General features: G+C 37.2%; 1 protein-coding gene across 2 annotated transcripts in view; it reads left to right on the top strand.

Annotated features, from left to right (window-relative positions):
- The window catches only part of JAKMIP1 (janus kinase and microtubule interacting protein 1), a 247,902-nt gene that overhangs the window by 41,951 nt on the left and 185,428 nt on the right, over positions 1-20,523 (top strand). The window contains exon 2 of one of the 2 annotated variants that reach the window (XM_037385135.1): positions 12,226-12,420. The gene's annotated coding sequence lies outside the window, so the exon portion shown is untranslated. Of the gene's footprint in view, positions 1-12,225; positions 12,421-15,092; positions 15,193-20,523 lie in introns of those variants that run through there. The other variant, XM_037385144.1, reaches the window with a different exon arrangement.

Raw genomic sequence — 20,523 nt, 5'->3', positions numbered from 1 at the left:
GTCCCCCTGCTGCTACCACCGTCGCTGATGGGCTCGGCCTTGCCCAGCGGCGGGTCCATCCTGGAGCCGGCTGGCGTTGCTCCATTGGGCGTGGGGGGAGCTTCTGGCAGCTCCTCACAGCAGCCACCCCTGTAGCCCCCCGCTACCAAAACCTTGCCACACAAACCCTGTACAGTGAACCTTGGCTGTGTGATGTCAGAAGAAATTTTGTGCAGGTTTGCTCAAGGTGATACATGTGGAAATGAAGAATTGTAGTGTTTGCTAAATTTTAAGTTATAATGTATGCATGCAACCTAGTGACCAGCTTAAAAGCCTTTGGGCTGTACTGAACCAAAAGAAAAAAATCCCATTACCCAGACCTGTTAGGTGGTAGGCACAGGGAGCGGTAGTCAGCACCCTGATGCCCTCGCTGCCACATAAATGGTGATGTTCACAGCATTAGTCCTTTGTAGGCTTACCTTTTAACAAAGGAGATCTGTGCCAGAAATACAAGTTCAAAGTATACATCTATCGATGTTAAACCCTTTAGGCACTTCTAAATGACACTATTAAAAATGTTATGTTTGCCTGGTTTAGAGAGAAGATGTCTAAGAATTGCTGTGCTGGTCTGAAAATTTTTATCTTGGATGCATATGTATATTCTATATATATTTAAATATATATATAAACTATTGCTTTGTGGAAAAGGACTAAGTATAAGCCAGCTGAATTCTGTCTAAGGTCTGCATCCCTTTTACAGGGCTTCAATATATTTTATCAGCAACATGTGCACTTCTGCTGATGTTGCACTTTCTTTGACTTTATTGTTCTATTGTCCCTAATAAATATAGATACTTTGATGCAGTAGCATGCATATGTTAGTTCTCTTTTTCTAATATATCTTTGCTGACTCAAGCAGCAGTCTGTTTCATCTGAAACTTTATTTACTGGGAGGTGTTTATATAAATACACAGTAAAAAAGGTCATATAAGAGTGATTTATCAAATGTGGGAAAACCAAAGGTAAAAAAGAAAGCCAACAAAAAAACCTGAAACCAGACAAAAAATTTATCAGAACACTTCTATTCAGAACTGAAGTTATAAATGGTAGTGCAATACACGTTTTTAAAGTTGGTGTTATAAAGAAAGTGAAAAATAAATTAATACTTTTAACTGTGTCAGGAAAATGGATCAGATCATAATATCGCAGGTAATTTTGAGGAAACCATCTTAACAGATTTGTAAATAAAAATATGTAGTACACTGTATTTGGAATTGCAAAGAATTTGACTTGGTATTTCCTGACACGATGTTAGAAGAATATTAGTTTTAAATTAACTTGTTACGGAGCAAACAAATTTAAAGCATGTTTATACTTCTCCTGGAACTGGGCTTACTACTTTTTTTTTTAATTTTGCAAACTTAGTAGGGCAACAAGACATTAAAAAAAAAAGTGTGTGTGTGTGAGGATGAACCAGTAAAAGAAGGGGCGGTTCACTCTGCACAGGTGTGGTAATGAGAACACAGCGCTGAGCTGCAGTTAGGCATGCTGAGCTTGAACTTTATGAGCTGGCAAAGTATGAAGTGAAATAAGCTGAGTTATGTTACTGCTGACAGGCCAGCAAGAATTTTAAGCTCAGCATATATCATGACGATAAGAGCAGCAAGGAGCTCCTTTGTGGAAATGTTAGAAGTGGGTTTGTGTCTGTGCCCGGTCCCCATGCTTGTGTTCCTGAAAGGTGAGTATTATTCACATTTGTGTGAACAGATCTCCAAAAAACCGAAGGGAGTGTAACAAATGCAAGAAATCCCTGCCCAGCGCAGAGTATGTGCACTGTGCCCCTCAGTCTGGCTCCTTCCCATGTCACCACTATGGAGCATGGCTGTTTTACAGGGATATTGCATGTTCCAGCTCAGGTTCCTCCTGACCTTTGTGAACACCAGTGTGATGCTCTGGTGGGGTCACTGTGTCTGGGGCTGAGGCCAGGGTGCTGGTCATCTCAAAAGAAATGGACTTTTCCTGCCAAAAATGTAGCCATTTCTGAACAGCATTTGATGACAGTATCCTGCTTTGGTGTATAGTGTATGTGTTGCTGTGTGTATGTAAATTTATATATACATATATATATATGTCTGTGAGGAGAGAAAAGAAAAGGCTTTGGGAGGTGTGTTTCTACTTTTATTTACTTAGTAGAGCAAGATTAGTTTCTCTAATGTATCGTGAGAAGGTTGCAGCAGCCATATTTCTAGGATACTCAGGTTTCCACAGCTGGTATTTCCAGGTCCTGCTAGGGAGGCTAGAACCAAACTCCATGATATAAAAGTGAAGGCAAAGCTCTGTTAAAATAGAACGCAGTGGATTTGTATCTTTCTGTTCCTTAATGACCAAAATTGCTCCAACATACTTTCCTCAATCCCTGTTTGTAAATGTTCACTTCTCAAGAAAGGCCAGTGACTCTTTATACTGGCCAAGGTAGTATTTGGAGGCAAGAGCACACACCCAGCTTTTGTTAAATCCAGTTGATGTCAGTGGAAGAGTTAGTCGAGGTCTTGGCGTGCAGTCTTTTAATCAGGTCTGAAACACGACAAGCAATCTTCAAAGCCAGCTTATGCTGAACTAAGAAGACTTGTTCTGACTTTATTTAGATATATATCGGCCAGATCATCTCTGGAAGGAAAGGTCTTTAGTATTCATGGCATACGAAGGGTATTAGTGTGATGAGGTTGGAAAGAAGTGATGAGGTATTTGTTTCCAGTGGGAAAGAGAGAGTCAAGATGGGAGAGGAGATGGGGCAGAGGGAGAATATAATCCAGTATATATATATATAAAAAAAACCCAACCACCACCCTGTATTGAGTTGTAGTTTTAGAAACCAGTAATCTTAAACTTTCTTTTGTATGTGTGATGTGTGGCTTTGGTGCTGCTATTGAATTAAGAACCAAAAAGGTCAAAGCCTTTGCTCTTTCTGTGCCTAGTAGTAACTGAAACAGGGCTTGTAGTGTTCAGTTTTAGGGACTGAAAAATCTAAGGTAGATAAGTTGCACTTATCAACATATATTGATTACCTATTTTAAGAAATATCACTAGCTCTTTACATCTCTGGATACCTACATACCTTCTGACTGGTAGATGCATTTTCAGTAATAGTTGTAAAATTCTATATGATCTGTTGTAAAGCATGCCACTGTCAGGCATGAAATCCTCATGGTAGAAACATCTGAAGAATTCAGTTTGGTACATAACTGAACTGGAATTAACAGAGAGCTAGAGTGTAACAGCCAGTATGCTTACATGTTACTGCATCTCTACAGCACTCCCTTATGGTGCGCTTGGTGAAATGGCTGGGGAGGGATGTCACACCATCACTGGGTAATTGTTCTGTAAAGACAAGTACCTGAAGAGCATTTGAATTGATTTTTTTTTTCTCCCATCCCCCATTACTATGATTTTAATTGGAAGCAGCTCTTTGTTCATGTAAAACTAGCGTGCAGTCCTTCACTGAAAGATAGTGATGTCTTTGTATCAAACAGTGCCTGTTTCAAACTATTATGCTTGTCTTTGTTTAATTGGACTTGCTGAGGTTTCTGGGAGAATGAAACTTTTATCATCTCCTCCTGTGAATCACTTTAACATGCTGTCTCTGAGCAGAAAAATATCCCTTTTATGAGTAGGTGGAATAATATGCTGGCTGGGTGCTGATATTTATTAAATTTTAAGTCTTTGTCAAAATGTGGAAGAAAAGCTGATTGCATTGAGAAGCACAGAATTTGCAGATGTATCTACGTGTGTCATTTTTATGATCATTATGAAGTCTTTATTAAGCACCCAGGATCTGCGCACTTTGTAGCTGCTATGCACGTTTGAGAAATGTAGATATTGGTAACTGCTGTTAGAACTGAAGCATTTACTAATAATAGACTACAAACCTAACATCAATGAGATTGCCCAATTTGTGTCTTAATAGAGCAAATTGATGCTGTTGGGTATAAAAGCGCAGGTTTCCTTCCAAGGCAGGGTTAACTTGTGAGCTGCAGTCCAAGCACATAGGACTCAGCTGTACCGAGTTCTTTTCACAATTTGTTGCTGACTCACTGGGTGACCTTGGGTAAACCTCTTCCCTTGGCATACGCGGTCTGCAAGGGAGAAGTACTAGCAATGACCTGTGTAGTTATTCTTGGATGATGAGTTCTGTGAAACTGTGGATTTGATGTAAAATATTTGTTTAGTTTCTTGTTTTATTTAGCCTTACAATAGACACTGTGTGTCAGTAGTAAAAAGGAAGATAGGGGTGTATATGTCAAGGGGCAGAGGAGGGAACTGGGATGGGGAGTTGGTAACTAGTTTGTAAATGGGGTGTCAAACTACTTTATCTTTGGCCTCCTTAATTTTGGAGTATATGCTAGCTGATCCTGCAGCACTGTTAAGAGGGCTGTATTTTGAAAAGCAAAATAATAAGAAAAGTTAGTGCTGAAATTTAAAAATCAAATTTATCCCAACTTAATGTTACTTCTAATTTGACTAGGTATGGGTTTTTTGTATGCATACATGTCTGTGCCTAGGAATATGTATTTTACAGAGTTAGAAAGAGATAGCAACATTATGGTGGACTGTGTCTTGGATCTCTGACATCTTATCTACCCCTTCTTGATGGATAATTCTATCCTGTTCAGACAGAATATATTCTAGCTTTCCAAATCCTTTGACCTGTTTCAGATAGCTACCGTTCTTCCTTTTTTTGAACAAACTGTCCAAAAAATTAGTTACAAGGGTTTGTAAAAAGAGCAGCCTCTAAAGACAAAATTTATCTCATTAGTGGAAAAGGTTAAGGGAAATACTGTGTGATCCTACAAGATCTTTGTAACATTGTAAAGCAGAAGCTTATACTTTTCCAGTTGTTCATGTGATACCAGCTTCCAGCTGGCAAAGATCCTTGGCATAGCACTTGGCTCTCTTTTTGGGTTTTTTTTGTTGTTGTTTGGTTTTTTTGTTGGGTTTTGTTTGTTTGTTACTTTTACATGTATTCATTTAAAATTTTATCTTATAGAACAACGTATTTTAAGAATTCTGGTACCTGTAAGGATCTGGCTAAGGATCCTGCTAAAGGAAGGACTGCCACAGGGCTCCAAGAAGAGTTTTGTCAATAGTTTGTCAAAATCTCTGAAAAATAAAATGCATACAATGAAATATCACTGTTGTGACACAGTAAAGGTTTCTTATGAGTACACAAGGGAATTTAAAGTGGATGCTATTATTTGTAGCAGTAGTCACATGGCAGTTTCTAAACTCATGCTATATGCTGATGTGAAAATTTATTACTTTTTAATTAATCATATAAAAGTCAATTAAGCTAAATGAATAAAGTCTAGCCTTTGCATGAGGGCTTTTTGTGGTTAAGATATAAGAAGCAGGCTTCTGATTGTTCATACTCTAGGAATCCAGCTGTTTCTGTACAGGGCCACCCATATATATATTTGCTCATACCCATATAAATGCTAAATGAATGTCATACATATTTATATACTGCATGAACTGCTGAGGCAAAATAGCAAATAAGCCGTATGTGAGAGAAGCTAAAAGGCCCGAGTAGCCTAATAAATCTTGCATTAGGCTTAAGTTTAATAATAAATACTAGGTCCTGGGAAGCACTAGTGGAAAAGTAAGTTCTTTTTGGAAGCTGAAACCTTTGCTTTTCTATTGTGTGAAGGACTTCGGACATACAAGTACGTGTAATTGCCTTATTGGTGAGAGATGTATGAAGAATTTTTGTTCAGGCTTTAAAACTCAAAAATCTTGAATATCCAAAACAGTGAGGAAGACAATTATTCCACGAGTAAGCTTATATTCCCTTCAAGGGCCAGTCTAAGTGGTGATCTTACATCAGCAATCTTGGTCACTCTGGTAATGCAGCACTGAACGCTGTGTGTGGAAGTAGGGAGGAAAAATAGTTCCCAATTTTATCTTTGCTATAGGTGATGTAGTATGGATGGCTGTATAATGCTTTGACATTACTGTCTCTCTTGAATTTGTATGAATCCTATGGTAACGTAAACATTAATGTTGTACTTATACAAGGATAGTCTGATTTTGTAAGACCCGTTAGCTGTATGGAAGCTATTCTAAAAGCTAATTTGGTGTGAAAGAAGGTGTCTCGGAGGGGTGAGCCTTCAGGAAGCAGGCTGGCTCCTTTGACAGACTTGGGAACAAGAAGAGCTCACAAACTCATGTAAACAGGCTGAGGTGTCACCAGCCTCAGCCTTCAGCAAGGAGATCTGAGTCGGGGAAAACATTTTATGTTGAGTGTTTTTTGGTTTGTGTTTTTTTTTTAATGTAAAAAAAGATTGGTTCTTAGTGTAAAGAGGCTCTGTAGTCTCTGGCCACACTCACTAAAAGCTCATTGAATCTGTTTTTTAACAGCATTAATGCACTTGATATTTAATGAACACAGAATGTCATTCATAACTTTATTAGTTAATTATTGGTAGTCTTTAAGGATGTAATTTCACATGGATAACTCTCCCCATATGATTGCTACTTCATCCCAATCATCTTAATTACCGAGAAAGTTTTTGTATATCTTTATTATAAATAAGCACCATGTAGGATAGAAAACATAATTTGCCTACTTTTGAACACACAAGCAACTGTGTCCTGCAGTTGGCACACCATATTTGTCACCTAAATCTAGTAAATGCTGTAACTATTTTCCAAGTGTGTTTTGTGGTGTTAAATCAACTGTACAAACAAGCCACATTCACGTTCTTCCGAAACGTCCATTCAAGAATTAGTATGCTTCCTACTTCAGAAAAAAAAGAGAATGATTAGGAAGATTTTTCTTTGCATAGACAATCCAATTAAAACAACAAGGTGTCACGAATGATATCAATTCCTATGAAAGCACTGTTGTATGATGTGCTGCCTACCAGCCATTTGTAGGCCCTCCTGGGAGTTGTGGTTTAGTAGTCTACAGTAAGGCAATAGAGAACAACTCAGAAACAAACTTCAATTCTTGACCTGTTTTTGGTAGCCCACTACTGCTGACAGAAGTTTAAATGAACCCCAAGGAGTGACTTGTTATGGAGATGCCAAACCAGAAAGCTATAATATGGAGGAGGTAGGGAAGTGAGCGACTACTTTTATGTCTGTCATTGTTTCTAGTACCCAGATAAAAATTCTGTGTTTTGACTGTCAAAGACATATTTTATAATAAAAATGAGATTAAAACAGATCAAGAAAATTCCCATCAGTATTCCTGGTAGTGACTGAAGAAGTGTTTGTGGGCAAGAACTTGCTGCTTATTAGGATTTGATTTCTGCTATATCAACCTAAAAGTTGATACTAAAAAAAAAAGTAGGGAAAAGCTCCTGAAGTAATTCTGTCCTCTTTGTTTGTTCACTATATAAAGAATGGAGATGGTGTTTGCACATTTTGCTAAGTGTACATTGCTGAGGATATGTAGAATGGCTTGAAAATGCCACGTCATAGTATTGTAAGTCTTTGTGTTCAAAGGGTATGCCTCTGTGGTGTGATCTGTGCTTTTTGTACCTCAGGCCATGATGCATTCACAATGTTTTACATTGAAGCTTCCATCTAGATTCTTTTTTTTTTTTTTTTCTCCTTCTCCCATTCTCCTTTAGTGCAGCCACAGAGAAGGCATCACATTTTCTGGTTGTAATATGGTGTAGTAGGTGAAGACTGAATGGGTAAAGTAGAGAGCAAGTGATGTATATTGGGTACCAATGTTTGTTGCTGATGTGACATGTCGACAGCAAGAACAAATCCTGTTCTTGAAGGGCTTTGTCTATGCAGCTTTTATTTATGTGTAAATAAATTCTTTGCTCTGCTGGAAATCCCAGGGGATCTGGTACCAAAGCAAATGTCACATCCTAAGAAATCAAAGACTGGAGGCAAGAATGGGAAGATGCCGTCTTCTTGTGTGTAATTTATATGCCTGACAAATAGATGTCTTACTGACAAATTACACCTCAAATTAATATTATGGATATAAAGCTTTAGAGTAGAAAACAAGGTAGTGTAGTAAAATGTGATGGGTTTTTTTGAAAGTACGTTTTTTTAAATACTTGAATATTTGGTGGTAAGAAGGAACCCTTCCCTCCGTCCTCTAACCTGTCGATTAGAATAGCTTCTGAAAAAAAGCCAGTGGTAATGTACATTCCCGTTACAAAGCATTTGCCAAGCAAAATTTCTAGCAGCTACTGGAGAGGACTCACAGATATGCTCGGCACTGTATTCCCAAAGGAGTTGTCATTTATTTGGGTCATTCTTGTCACTGGCTACCATGTTTTCTGTTTAGTCATTTTAAAACCAAAAAGCCTTGTTTCCATAATGTCTTCAAAATTTAGATCAGCTGTACAATGATCTAGGGAGGGCTTCTGAAACATTCTGGGAAACTGCTTTGTTGTTAGCACATGCTAAGGATGTGAGTGTTGTTTATCTTATTTTTTTTTCTCTGAAGATTATAGTTGGACCCTACCTGTTACTGTTTGAGTTGTGAAGGACAGGAGGAAGGGTTTGGAAAAAGGAGTTCTTTTGAGATCCATCCTGTGGTGACACAAGTCGAGGCGGACTGAAAAAAACACTATGTCTGCATGGCTGGGTTCGGACAAAATGGCCTTTATTGTTTATACAAACTATTTATATATCTTAGACAGTACAGGTGTTAGACCCTGATAGGTTTTTGTGTCCTTCTTGCTTGCTATTTGCTGTTGCTATAGGTGCTGTGGTTCTAAGTTCCGTTTCTTCACATCCTGTTTACATACCTGACAATTTGTGGCTGTCTTAAAGGTACATGGCTAAGTCCTTGAAGTCAACTAACTTGTCTGCAGACCAGCTGCAGACCCCAACACCACCCCCACCACACACACATTCACCACCCCAACCCCCCTTGCAGTCTGCAGGACATGTGTTTATGGACTGCACGTGACATTACCCCAGTTGTCAGTGGAATTGTACTCAACTGTTCTACTTTCCAAGAAGAATTACAAAATATCTTTCCACCTTAGTAATTATTTTTTTTTTAAACCTTCTGCAAGCAATGCACTGTGTTTAAGAGTTAAAATGGACTAAGGTTCCCCATACGAACAGATCTCACTGAAATCTCTGAGAATCTGAATGCTTTCTTATTCTGGGAATCTAAAGGAAAAGAGTAGGTTGGCGTCAGTGTTTACTCTCTTACCTTTAAATTTATATTGCTCCCAAGATATGAAACTACCTCATACTATGGAATAATGTGTAGGAAACAGAAATTTCACCAAAGATTCTATGTTTGTAATTAAAAGCCCAAATGAACAAACTTGGATAATTTCTAACCTTTCCTAACTGGGAAGTGTTTACAAGTGTTGCAAGTCATTTCCATGTAAACAGAAATAAAAACCTTCATTTTTATAACACTGAACTTTTGTCTAGAGAGCCATTATATATTAAAGAACACAACTGAGTTGACTTTCTCTATTTAGCATGTACTGCCATAACTACAGGATATGCATATGTTGGTGACTTTATTACCTTGAGTGAAATTAGCAATTTATCACAGCTCATCTGTCAAATGATTTCTGTAATAGTTTTGGCTCCTGGAGTTTATGGTGTGCATGATATATTTTGAGTTGAATGAATTTGAACAGGTGTGGTTTATGCTCTGTTTGTAGGTTAACAGATACATTTCCACAGCAACAGCTTCCCCTCTTTATCCTTCCCCCACTGCCATTCAAAGTAGATTTAGTTTAGCAGTTACTGGAAATGAGAAATTAAGTATCCAATTATTTTAAGTTATTTTTGTATTACTGTATCTTTTAAGAAGCTATAGGAAGATTACTGAAGGATTATTGGGTTGTAGGTTTCCAGTGGTTGCTGGTTATTCTTTGTGAATAGCACTCTAACAATTTCTAGTAGCTGGCATAATTGAATGTTCTAAATTTGCCATAGTTTTTTGCAAGACAATTGCCAAAGAAGGGGGTCATCTTTCTTAATCTCACTTGTATGCTATGCCACTGAAACATCCACTTTAAAAAGTGGATATTGTCACTTCACTGTACTATTTTTATTATATATGCTATTATTAATGCAACTTGAAATTGCAGGTTCTATATCTATGTTTCATCCTTCTCTCAAAACATTCATAAACACTGTTCTCTTTCTATAGGGTGGCCAGTTGGCCAAAATATGTATCTTATTAACGTACTTTTTATTTCAAAATTTACTAGAGAATTTAAATACAACTGTTAATGATGAGTTTTCTAAAATCTAAGAACTTCTCCTTTAGAAGAATTGGTATCATGCCATAAATAGATCTGCTAAAACAAGTACATTTTTAAATGTAGACAACTTACCTGGATAACTTGTGACTTTGAAGTCATGGGGTTTTTTGTCTTTTTTTTTCTTTGGAGTTGTGTGGGTGTTTTCTGTTTTGTTGTCATCTTACCAGCCTGATTGCTGTCTTTACTTGCTTTTTACAAGTCAGTTCTTGTTTCTCTTAGATTTTTCTACATTTACATGTTAACGTGGGAAACCTTCTCTTTCCCTTTTATTCAAATGTATTCAGATTGCTTCCTGAAGGCCAGAAGAAAGCAACAAAATGTTTGATTATGTGAAATAACACTATTGGGATATTTACGAACAGGGCAACTCAAAAAGGATGGTGAAGATAAGGTGAAATCAGAGGTATCTGATGTCATAAAAAATAGAGGCTCTTGGTCTCCCTCTTCCCCTGAGGAGGTTTGTTACTATATAAATAGTTCCTCTTTTCCAACTTTCTGTGCTACTTAAAGATGCTGACTAAGCTGTTTCAGCACTTTGATCTCCTGCCATGATCAGGCCCTAGCTGTACTTTCATCCTCTTCAAAAGTATTCTCTCCCAGCAGTGAACCTGGCCCTAAGGAAATGAGTATGCAGATTATTATTTTTTTTCTTACTTCATTAAATACTGCCTTGATGGCTGTCTTTATTGAACAAGTAAGTTCATAACCTTAAACAAACCACTGCAAATGAGTACAATGCTTCCCAGCAAAGGGAATAGTTTGGGAGTTACATTTTTGGGACTGGTACTGTTGGATACAAGCCTGATGCATTTTATGTGAAGTACAGGTTTTTGTGAAGGCTTGAACCATGTACATGGTAATAGAGATATGCCTCATGTTTCAGTGCTCTCCCGGCTCCCAGCTCTCCTGCCCAAAAAACAGGGAGTTTGATTCTGTGCCATGTGCCAGCCCTCTGCTTTGGAGATCCCAGTATGGCCGTGTTTGCACTAGACATTGCTGAAATTTGTTTGTCTTGTCCGGATCACTTTTACTCAATCACAGGCTTACACTTTAACACAAAGGGTGTACTATGAGAAGTTTTATCATTGAGGAGACTTTACTCTCTTTGCGTACCCCACAGCATAAATAAAGGTGCTGTCACAAGTAGAGACTCCAGGAAATAGATGATACTCATTAAGGAACTTGAGTTTCTTCTAGTCATTAAGCTTTCAGAGTGCTGTTTTCCATAAGGATATCTCCATAAACATAATTTTCTTTTTGTAAATAGGTTTTTCTGTGCATGGGAAATATCAATCCAAAATAACAATTAGTATATATATCAATAAGATTTGAGTGTTTCCCCTTGTGATCAGAACATGTTGAAATAGCATCAAGAAATGTGAAATGAAGCAATATGAAGGCTTTGTGCATCTCTTCTTAATGGCTTTTTTCAGAGAGGAAATTGTCATCGTTACCTTTGCTGTACAAGAGAGTTATACACAGAAGAATAGAATTCAGGTTTTCTGAAATTCAGTCTTGTCCTCTTTTCAACAGAACACATGATAACTTCCTTATGTTGGTATATTTTGAGGTTTTATAAAGATCCATGACAGTGGCCAGTCTGTATGGGACAATTTATAAGCGGCCACTGTGACAATTTAAGCCTGTAGGCCAAAACCAAGTAACCTGTGTTGGAATGGAATACGAATTTAGTGTTAGCTATGCTGCGTTAACAGTCTGGATTGATGTGGTCTAATTGGCAAGTAGCTTTGCAGTTTTTGTCTTGCTTTCATTGAGGGCTATCTAGTAAAAAAACGTGAAGTAAACTCTGCATATGTGTTCTTAATATAAAGAAGAGGCCATGCTTGTAATTCTGCATGATAGATTATTCTGCTGCATTGTTACCCTGTGTATATATTTTTTTTATTACATTGCTACCATCAAAGCTGTTAATCAAATTTGATTTGTATTAAATCTCTTTTCTTTTGTTTAACAGATGATGTCACTAATATTGCTCAGAAATCCCTCCTTGCTGATGAAAAAGAGAACGTGCTAACAGGACTAGGCATTGTGGTGTGGAAAGTCCCAGTACAAACATACCTAGTGACTTAGCTACTGGCGCTGCTCAGTCTTCACCCCTGTAAGCTAAAATCAAACACCGCTGCCTCAGCAACCTGTGGACAAAAGAAAGGTACTGTGCATTGCAAGCATGTTTGTTGGGTAGAATGAGAATAAATCTACAGTACAGATATGATGTTATCAATTTATTAGAGACAATATGATTTGAAACTTCAAGTTTGAATTTTTTTTTTTAACTGAGCTATATTTTAAACCCAACTAGATTTTGCAGGCAGTAAAATAAACCAAATCTCTACAAAGTTTTTGTCTTTGCTTGAATATGATTTACATAGAGACTTTCTATATTCAGTGAATAAATTTATTGATGATACGAATATTTTCCTACTGAGATTTTTCTTTATTTACTTTGTAAGGCATTCCCCTGCCCATGGCATCTAAAATGTGCGGTACAGAATGTTGTTCAGTGTCCTAAGCTTATCATTTGCTTGCTAACTTGACTGCTGTCTTGCTTCATCTATACCTGTCACCATTAATAAGAAAGACTTTAGTTACTTTTGTCTCAGTTGGATGCTAAGCTTCTTTGATAGACTTTCCAACCTTCTGTTGACTTTTGTGTTTATAGTATACACGTGTCTGGGTGTTCAGAAGGCAGCTATATATACTATGCATAAAACCCCACCACAATATTTTGTTTGCTTCAAGGATCATCTACTATATGGGGAAAATTGTCAGTTTCCTCCTACTGGGAGGAGTTTAGTAAGGATGACAGTTTAACACAGTGCCTAATTCCTGGCTTTTTCATCTTGTGGTAGTCCTGTAGTGGAACTGCAGTGATGATACAGCTACTAGGATTAGAAATGTTAGGAGAACTGGGCAACCACCACTCTGTGTAACTGTCCTTACTGTGGCAAAATGCCACTGGCCCCTGGAAATGATATTTTAATCAAGATTAATGTTGCAAATATAGTTGAAGTTCGTCAATAAACTGTAATGCAGAAAGAAAAGGAAAGCAACAGTAACCCAGGAAATATCGTTTCCTAGTAGATGCTTTGCAGTTTGTGTATTCAAATTGTTGTGCCTCTGCTGCTCATCAATCTTGCCATTATATTTGATATAGTGCATAATGAAAACTTACTTTTAATTTCTGAATGGAAGGGTAAAGTATGACCTTAAGTAAGGCAAGTGTTATGGGTAATGACATCTGTAGAGTGCATGATCATTACTGAAAAATTAATGAAGAAGGAAAGAGTAAAGTGAACAATACAGGGTATAAAACATGCCTTAGGGTCTGTCTGGGTAGTATTTGCTTGTCATCTTTGACACTCAAATACAGCTAATAGTTGATTAGTATCTTTGATTTTAATGCTTCAGAGAATTTCTTTGCAGTATAGTCATTATAAAGTAACATTCAGAGTGAAAAAATATGTCTCAAGTAGTTTGGTGTTCATTAACTAACTTTTACTATAGAGAATAATTATAATAACTAAGTTTGTTTTGGGGGCAACAGATAAACTAATGTGACCCTAAATTTTCTCCTCTGTAATTGGGAGGGCAGTGCAACATTTACTTCTGATTGGGTTTAACTCTTTAGGGAAAATGCATGAGAAGCTTCAGTCATAGATGTATATGGAAAAAATAATCTTTGTGTCTACTTAAAAATAACAGAAAGTAGATGATGCTGATTTTGAGAAGAATTAAAATGCTGAACTCTAAAACTAGCTGTTGAATATTATAATTTGGCTCTCTGCTAAGGTGCATGTGTTTTGATTTTTAAATTTCAAAGGAATGCTATTTAAAGTTATGCTTTTCCCCCTCTGTTGTCCTTCAGTCTGTCCTGTTCCTGTACATCCAAACAGTTGAACATAGATTAACAGATTGATTTAGACTTAATATTTTATTTAGGTGACTCTGCATAATGAAAATGAAATGCTTAAAACATGAGTCTTCAACAACTAATGTATTTTGGAAAGTGATTTTTGTCACATGCAAATTATCCATAAGGATAATTCCTATTGGAACTAGCTTATGAAAATTTGAGCAGAGGGATTTCATCCTCTGGATTGCTTATGCACATTTGCCGAATGCTACAGGGAAAAAACCTCCCTATCTGGTCCCTAGCTTGTCTTACTTGATTAGTCATATTTCTTGAATATTAATTTATTTGGCTAGACTGTTTCTGATATCTCCAAACTATCTCTTTGGAACAGTTCTGTAAACACAAACATTCTTGCAGGTATGGGTGGACACTTTGCTTTAGTGGAAGACTGGCTACTTCTGTGAAAAATCAGGATTACTTCAGTGTGTTGGGTATAGAGCCAGGCACATTTTTAAAATGGCTCTTTGTTTGTTTTGCTGACTGATCATGAAATCTACCAAAATTGATCTTTTCCCCCTCTCTTTAAATTTACATAAATTAAATAACAGAAATTAAGATAAACTTTGGTATTACTGTCATATTTGCAATTTTTTTCTTAACATCCTTTGAACAATCTGTATTCAGTGATCCTCTGTATAAACATTACTTCTGTTCCCTGCCATGTAACTACAGATCTATTACTCTTCAAACAGAGAAAACAAGTACTATGACATACTTGCATAGAATAGTTTCTCGTACTTAGAAATATAAGAAGGTAATACATTTGAGTAGCTGGTAGCTGTACAGCTGCTGGCAGAATTCCCACGCGTCTTTTACCGTTAGATAAGTCTGTGGCTGGTAATGGTTGTGTTGAGATAAGATAGGTAATGTTTCTGAGCAAGTTTTTCTGCTACCTTGGAAAGGTCTTTCATATATGTGAGACTCACTGCCTGACACTGAGCAGAACAGATCTTCAGTCTGTTATGAAGATCCTTGTATATTCATAAATAAGTATGAATTAAAAAGAAGGTATGAACTATAGCCTACATGATATGCATTCAATAAGTAATAGTGAGAGACCATGAAGTTGGCAGTTTTGATAATCCTTTAGGATATACTGTCCTTGTGCTTTTTTTTTTTTTTTTAATAAATAGGCTTTCTCACGGTTATGGTCATCTCTAGCTTTTTGTAAGTTTTTCACAGCTCTTACATTAATTTATAACTTCAATAGCTCTGAATGATGTGTTGTGAATATTAAATAGCATTGATAATGTGCTTTGATTGTGGCAATATAGGGGGGGTGGGGGAGACGTGTTTTATGCATAGCATTGTATAAAAGTTGATTTCCAGGAGAATTGTCTTCAAGAACACTACCTCAACACCTGAAACTTATCCTTTCCGAAGGAAGCCCATCCTGTGCACATACACACAGATTATACATATTTATGTTAACTATATTATGGGGTTCTTTGTATTACAAGTAGTCTTAAGCAAAAAAAAATATTTTAAAATGTGCCTTTATCCGTTTCTGTGTTATAATTAACTTGGACAATAACAATCGATTTCAAGTTGTTGCTCAGTGCTGCACTTTTATAATAAAGTACTCTAGGGTAGCATAATGCATTATTTTGAGGAAAGCTTTTTATCATACTTTTTTTTTTTTTTTAATCCATGGAGACCTTTCTGCTCCTGTTCTGCCTTGTGTGATCTTTTTGCACATGCTATATTTTACATAAGATTTGGAGTCAGTGTGCCTGAGAAATGCTACATACTGGAACACTTCCATCTCCCAGCTGAGTTCACTTTTTATTTAGTGTGGACTGTGTTCTGTGTTTGTGTCAAAACCTAAACTTCAACAGAAGTAGAAAGTATACCTCAAGTTTGCTTGAAAAGTTACTTCAGATGTGAACATATTTACTTGAATCATATTAATTAACATTTCCTATTCAAAAATGAATTAGTAGCTCTTGTGTGTGTTGGTTATAGCAGGAAACAGAAATGAGGAAAGCAAAATACGAGGAAGAATTAATGTCTCATAGGACCGTACATGTGAGTATAGAAACTGAATTGACTAAAACAGACCGTCAGCCCAGCAATGCTAGTTAGCAAATACAATCCACAACAATGAAGAAAGAAACCTTTTCCTTGGGTCTGGATGGAGCAGAGTAGCATAAATATACTTTGGAACTGCAGGATTGACCAACAACAATCTAATTTGTGTTGAAAAATTGCTTGCTCATCAGAGATTTTAATTTGAAGATACAGGATTAGCATAGGGTACTAGATGGTGTCATTTTCAGGTGTTCTTCTAAGTTCTGTTTTATTCACTTTTGATCTTGAAGAAACACATTTTGTCAGTTGTGAAGTCTGAAACTTACTTCAGTGATTGAATCTCTGTCATGCTCTTTACCTGAATTATTTTTAGATATTTAGAGATTGTAGCCAAACTAACAAACAGATGTATTAAGCATTTCATGTCTGGAAAAAACCCACCATATTATCAAAACCAGAAGTCTTACTGGCTATTGAAATTTCATCACGTTTATCATTACAGCGCCCTGCCCTGAGGACAGTACTTGTTCATGGTCCGGGAAGAATTCTCTCTAGTTAAACTTCAGGAAAGGGGCATAAGAGAAGCTGACAAGTCAAGTTTAAGAGTGTGACAGACTAGTGTATGTCTGAGGGGGATTCCGATGTAGAGAGAATGATGGTGTTTTCAGGTGTGCTCTGAAGTCAGGATCATCAGGGATGCAAATCTGTGTTTAGTCCTGAAGGTGACCAAGATGGAAAATGTTGACGAGTGGAGAGGATCAGAATTAATTAAATCGTTTGAGTAAGAGAAAAGTTTAAATTTGATTAATTGGCAGCTTCTGAACATGGTGCTGTGCAAGCTTGATAAGCCTCTTAGCCACAACCCTGCTAGCCTGTGCACCACTTCCTGCTATTAAAACCAAAGTAAAAGTCTGGGGGAGGGAAATAAATTCTGGTTAGCTTATGTGAAATCTAGCTTAAAATTAAGAAATGCAAAGGGGAATCAGGTGGAGGAATACACTGAGATGTAAATGACCAGTGTCCAATCTGTAGCAGAGACATTTCTATTGCCTCATTGAGGAGCTTGCCTTTCTGTATCGAGGAAGTACTTTATTTCCTTCTGGTTGTTTCAAACAAGAGGTGGAACAGAATACAAAAGATTTGCAGAACGTTGCTATGCTTCTGAGACTTAACCTGGTATTATTTGCCTTTGGGATCAGTTGCACTTTATTTTGTCTGTTCAACAGTGGCTGTTTAATATTTCTGTTCTTTTCAGAAAACTGTGGAAAGCTGACTTCCCATCGTTCTCGAGTAAACTTGCATTAAACTGCTTGCAAGAGCACTCTTGGGTTGTAACAAGTCGTAACAATTTCCTGCACAAGCATAATTTTATATTTCCACAACCTTACATTTAGTGATCTATATGTGAATAAGTTTTTTTGAAGTTAATAAAAGTCAATGAAAGAAGAGGTGGAGAACAGTTTCCAGGTGTACTGGCTGTTATTACAACCCAAGAAAAAAAAGAGAAATTTGGTAGTAGAAGGGAAGTGGAGAGTATTTGGGCATTTCAATTACCTTCCAGTGATCAATCTAAGATTTAAAAGCAGACCTTCTAGTCAGGACAGTGAAAGGAAGCCCATTCCCTAGCTATTTGCTGGTGAAGACCTGCATATCTCAAAGGAAACATCTAGTAATTTCCCATCCTTAATCCCCTACATTTGGGAAGTGTTAGTGAAAATCTTTATGATTTGACGTTTCCAGATTTTTACTGCTACAAAAGTAATAAAGAGTAGATGTTTGTAGCTTAGCCATTTGAATTGATATTCCCTGGGAGGGGAAAGAACATGGTCACACTTGAGAGCTCCCAGTTTTCATGTTTTTCACTGAAACAGGTAGTGCTTCAGCATTCTCCCTTTCCTGTACAAGGGCTGTGTATCCAGGTAACAACTAAATCTTAATTTGTGTCTAACTTTCAGCTCCCATTTTATCATTTTTTCTTCTTCCTTTTCTGATATGCACTTGTCTTCCTTTACTTTCTTCTGTCTTTGAGAACTGGTGGTTGTGAGGAAAGGATTCTGCAGATAGGAGTATTATTTGACAGCAGATAGGACTGTTATTTAGACTAGTTGTAAGTGGCCTACATAACTGAGAAGATTAGCTCTCTCTCTTCCTTTATTAGAGCCTTCTTAAGCAGGCTCCATTCTGGTAGTCTGTTCCCCAGGGTATATGCCTTCCACCCCCACCCACCCACACTTTTCTGTTTTGGAAACAGCTAGTCAAAGTTTTGCTAGTATAGCTTTGCTATTTAAGCAGTGGAAAACTGCACTGTTACTGCCATAGCTGTGCTAAGTTCAACCTTAAAGCAAAATCTTGTTCAGAGATTCACCTCGAGTTTAGGGAGATGATGGGTGATGTGCAAAGAATATTTCTTCTGGCAATACCGATTTCCATGTTTTTCCAATGAGTCTTCATTAAGGCTAAGTGTACCTCTAAAGTCACTGCCAGGACCCTAACTTTTGAGGTTTCCTTCTGCCACCTCTTTTTAGGGTATGAGGTAGGGAGGGGTACAGAACTGAATACTAAGATCGATTCATAGCAGAAATTTTATGGGTGTTAATGTATTTTTACACAACTGGACACAAAGTTAGGATTTCTACCTGTGTCCTATTTACATGATAATGCAACCTCAATAAAGATTTTTGTCCATGGTCAAAGATGATTTACAGAACCATTTAGACCTCGCAGAGAATGGCCTGCTTTGTGGGCACCGTAGGAAGGAGGTTGTGTTCTAAGGAATGAAGTGTAAGAGTCTTTTAATTCAACTGCAGGGACTCCTGGAAGCTTTGGGTGACATGTGACACATCTTGGCCTGAACTTTACATAAAATGCTGTACCATCTTAATGCTTTACTCACTGAAACAGTATACTGAAATGAAAACAATTTTTTCCAATGAAGGGAAAATGTTATATAGGTAAAAGGGATAAGGATGTTTTCCTCAGAGTGAACAACGAATCACTTTTTAATTCCCCTAAGTGACCAAAACAGCCTGACTATGACAGCATTCAGCAATTTGAGATACACTGCCAACTGTATCAACCCCCTTAAGATGGACGCTCAGCTTGCTTACTAGTAAGCTCAAAATTGCATGTACAAGTAATGTCTGTTCTGTGTCTAACCATTTTTTCAAATTTAGGAAGCTTTATTTCCATATACATATATAATATATATGTTTGTGTGCATAGAAATTAATCAAAGCTTCAAAATACTTTGCGATGGTGTAATCTGGGCAGCAGTCAGGCTTGTAGTCTATAGTGGCTTGTCACATAATTCTGGAGTTTTGTATTTATATCTAATTGCATGTTTCTCTCTTTCTAAGCTGAATTATGACAGAATGTGTCTTTTTTTAACATTCTGTAGAAGCTATCCTGAAAATCATGATTTTGATACATGTATCTGAATAAAAATATTTTATGCAAGTCTTCATGGCCACCACATTCAACTCTAAGCATCTTCGGAAAGAATATTCATGCTTCTGATGGCCAACTTGCCAAAAACCTTTCCAAAAAGCCTGGCAGAGTTTGAATAAAATTTGCTGACAGTTACCAGAGGGATATTTTATTGGTAGTCTTCTCACGGTGCTGAAGCATTTTCAGTTTGTGAATATTGGAGGATGGTTCAACAAAGAAAGTCTTCAGATCACAAAGTTTCTCCTCTGTGCTTTTCTTGTGCTGCTTTGTGCCTGTCTCCGTTCTGCTTAAGTTCAGAAAGAGATGAAATTTTGCCTCCAGGCTCTTGCTGTATTACTATCGAGCTGTGCTTTTTACTGGCTGCGTTTTTACTGTGCATTTTACTCCCTTTTGGAATTTAGACAGTTGAGAGAGGAAAGAAGCTATTGTCTGGTTGAAATATCCAGTTTAAATATTTTATCCGAGGCGATTCAGTTGCATCAGCCAGTCACCAGACTGACTTAAACTCTGTTTGCTCTAATGAACATTCACTCAAATATCAATACTTGAAATACCAACATTATCTGGCTGATTATCAGAGCACTGTTATGAGAAAGTTAACAGATCTTGTGAGAGAATTAGTTTTGTGGGTTGCTAAACTGACTGATTCCTGCCAACTAACAATTAGGAACTTTTTCTAGGTTCTCATAAGTCTTGTTTTCATAACCCCTGTTCAGTCTCTCATATTTTAGTATTGTCCTCAGGATGTCTTTCTGAGGTAGGCAAGTGTAATACCTCTTTTACTGGAGATTAAGTAATTTGTTCAAGGTTGTACAAGGAGTCTGTGAAAGAACCATAGATCCATCAAGCCTTAGCCCAGTT

This window comes from Falco rusticolus, chromosome 1 (assembly GCF_015220075.1).
Source record: "Falco rusticolus isolate bFalRus1 chromosome 1, bFalRus1.pri, whole genome shotgun sequence".
In the NCBI taxonomy this organism is placed as follows: Eukaryota; Metazoa; Chordata; class Aves; order Falconiformes; family Falconidae; genus Falco; species Falco rusticolus.
The sequence above is the reverse complement of the archived record's forward strand: the minus strand, read 5'-3'. Positions and strand labels throughout refer to the sequence as shown.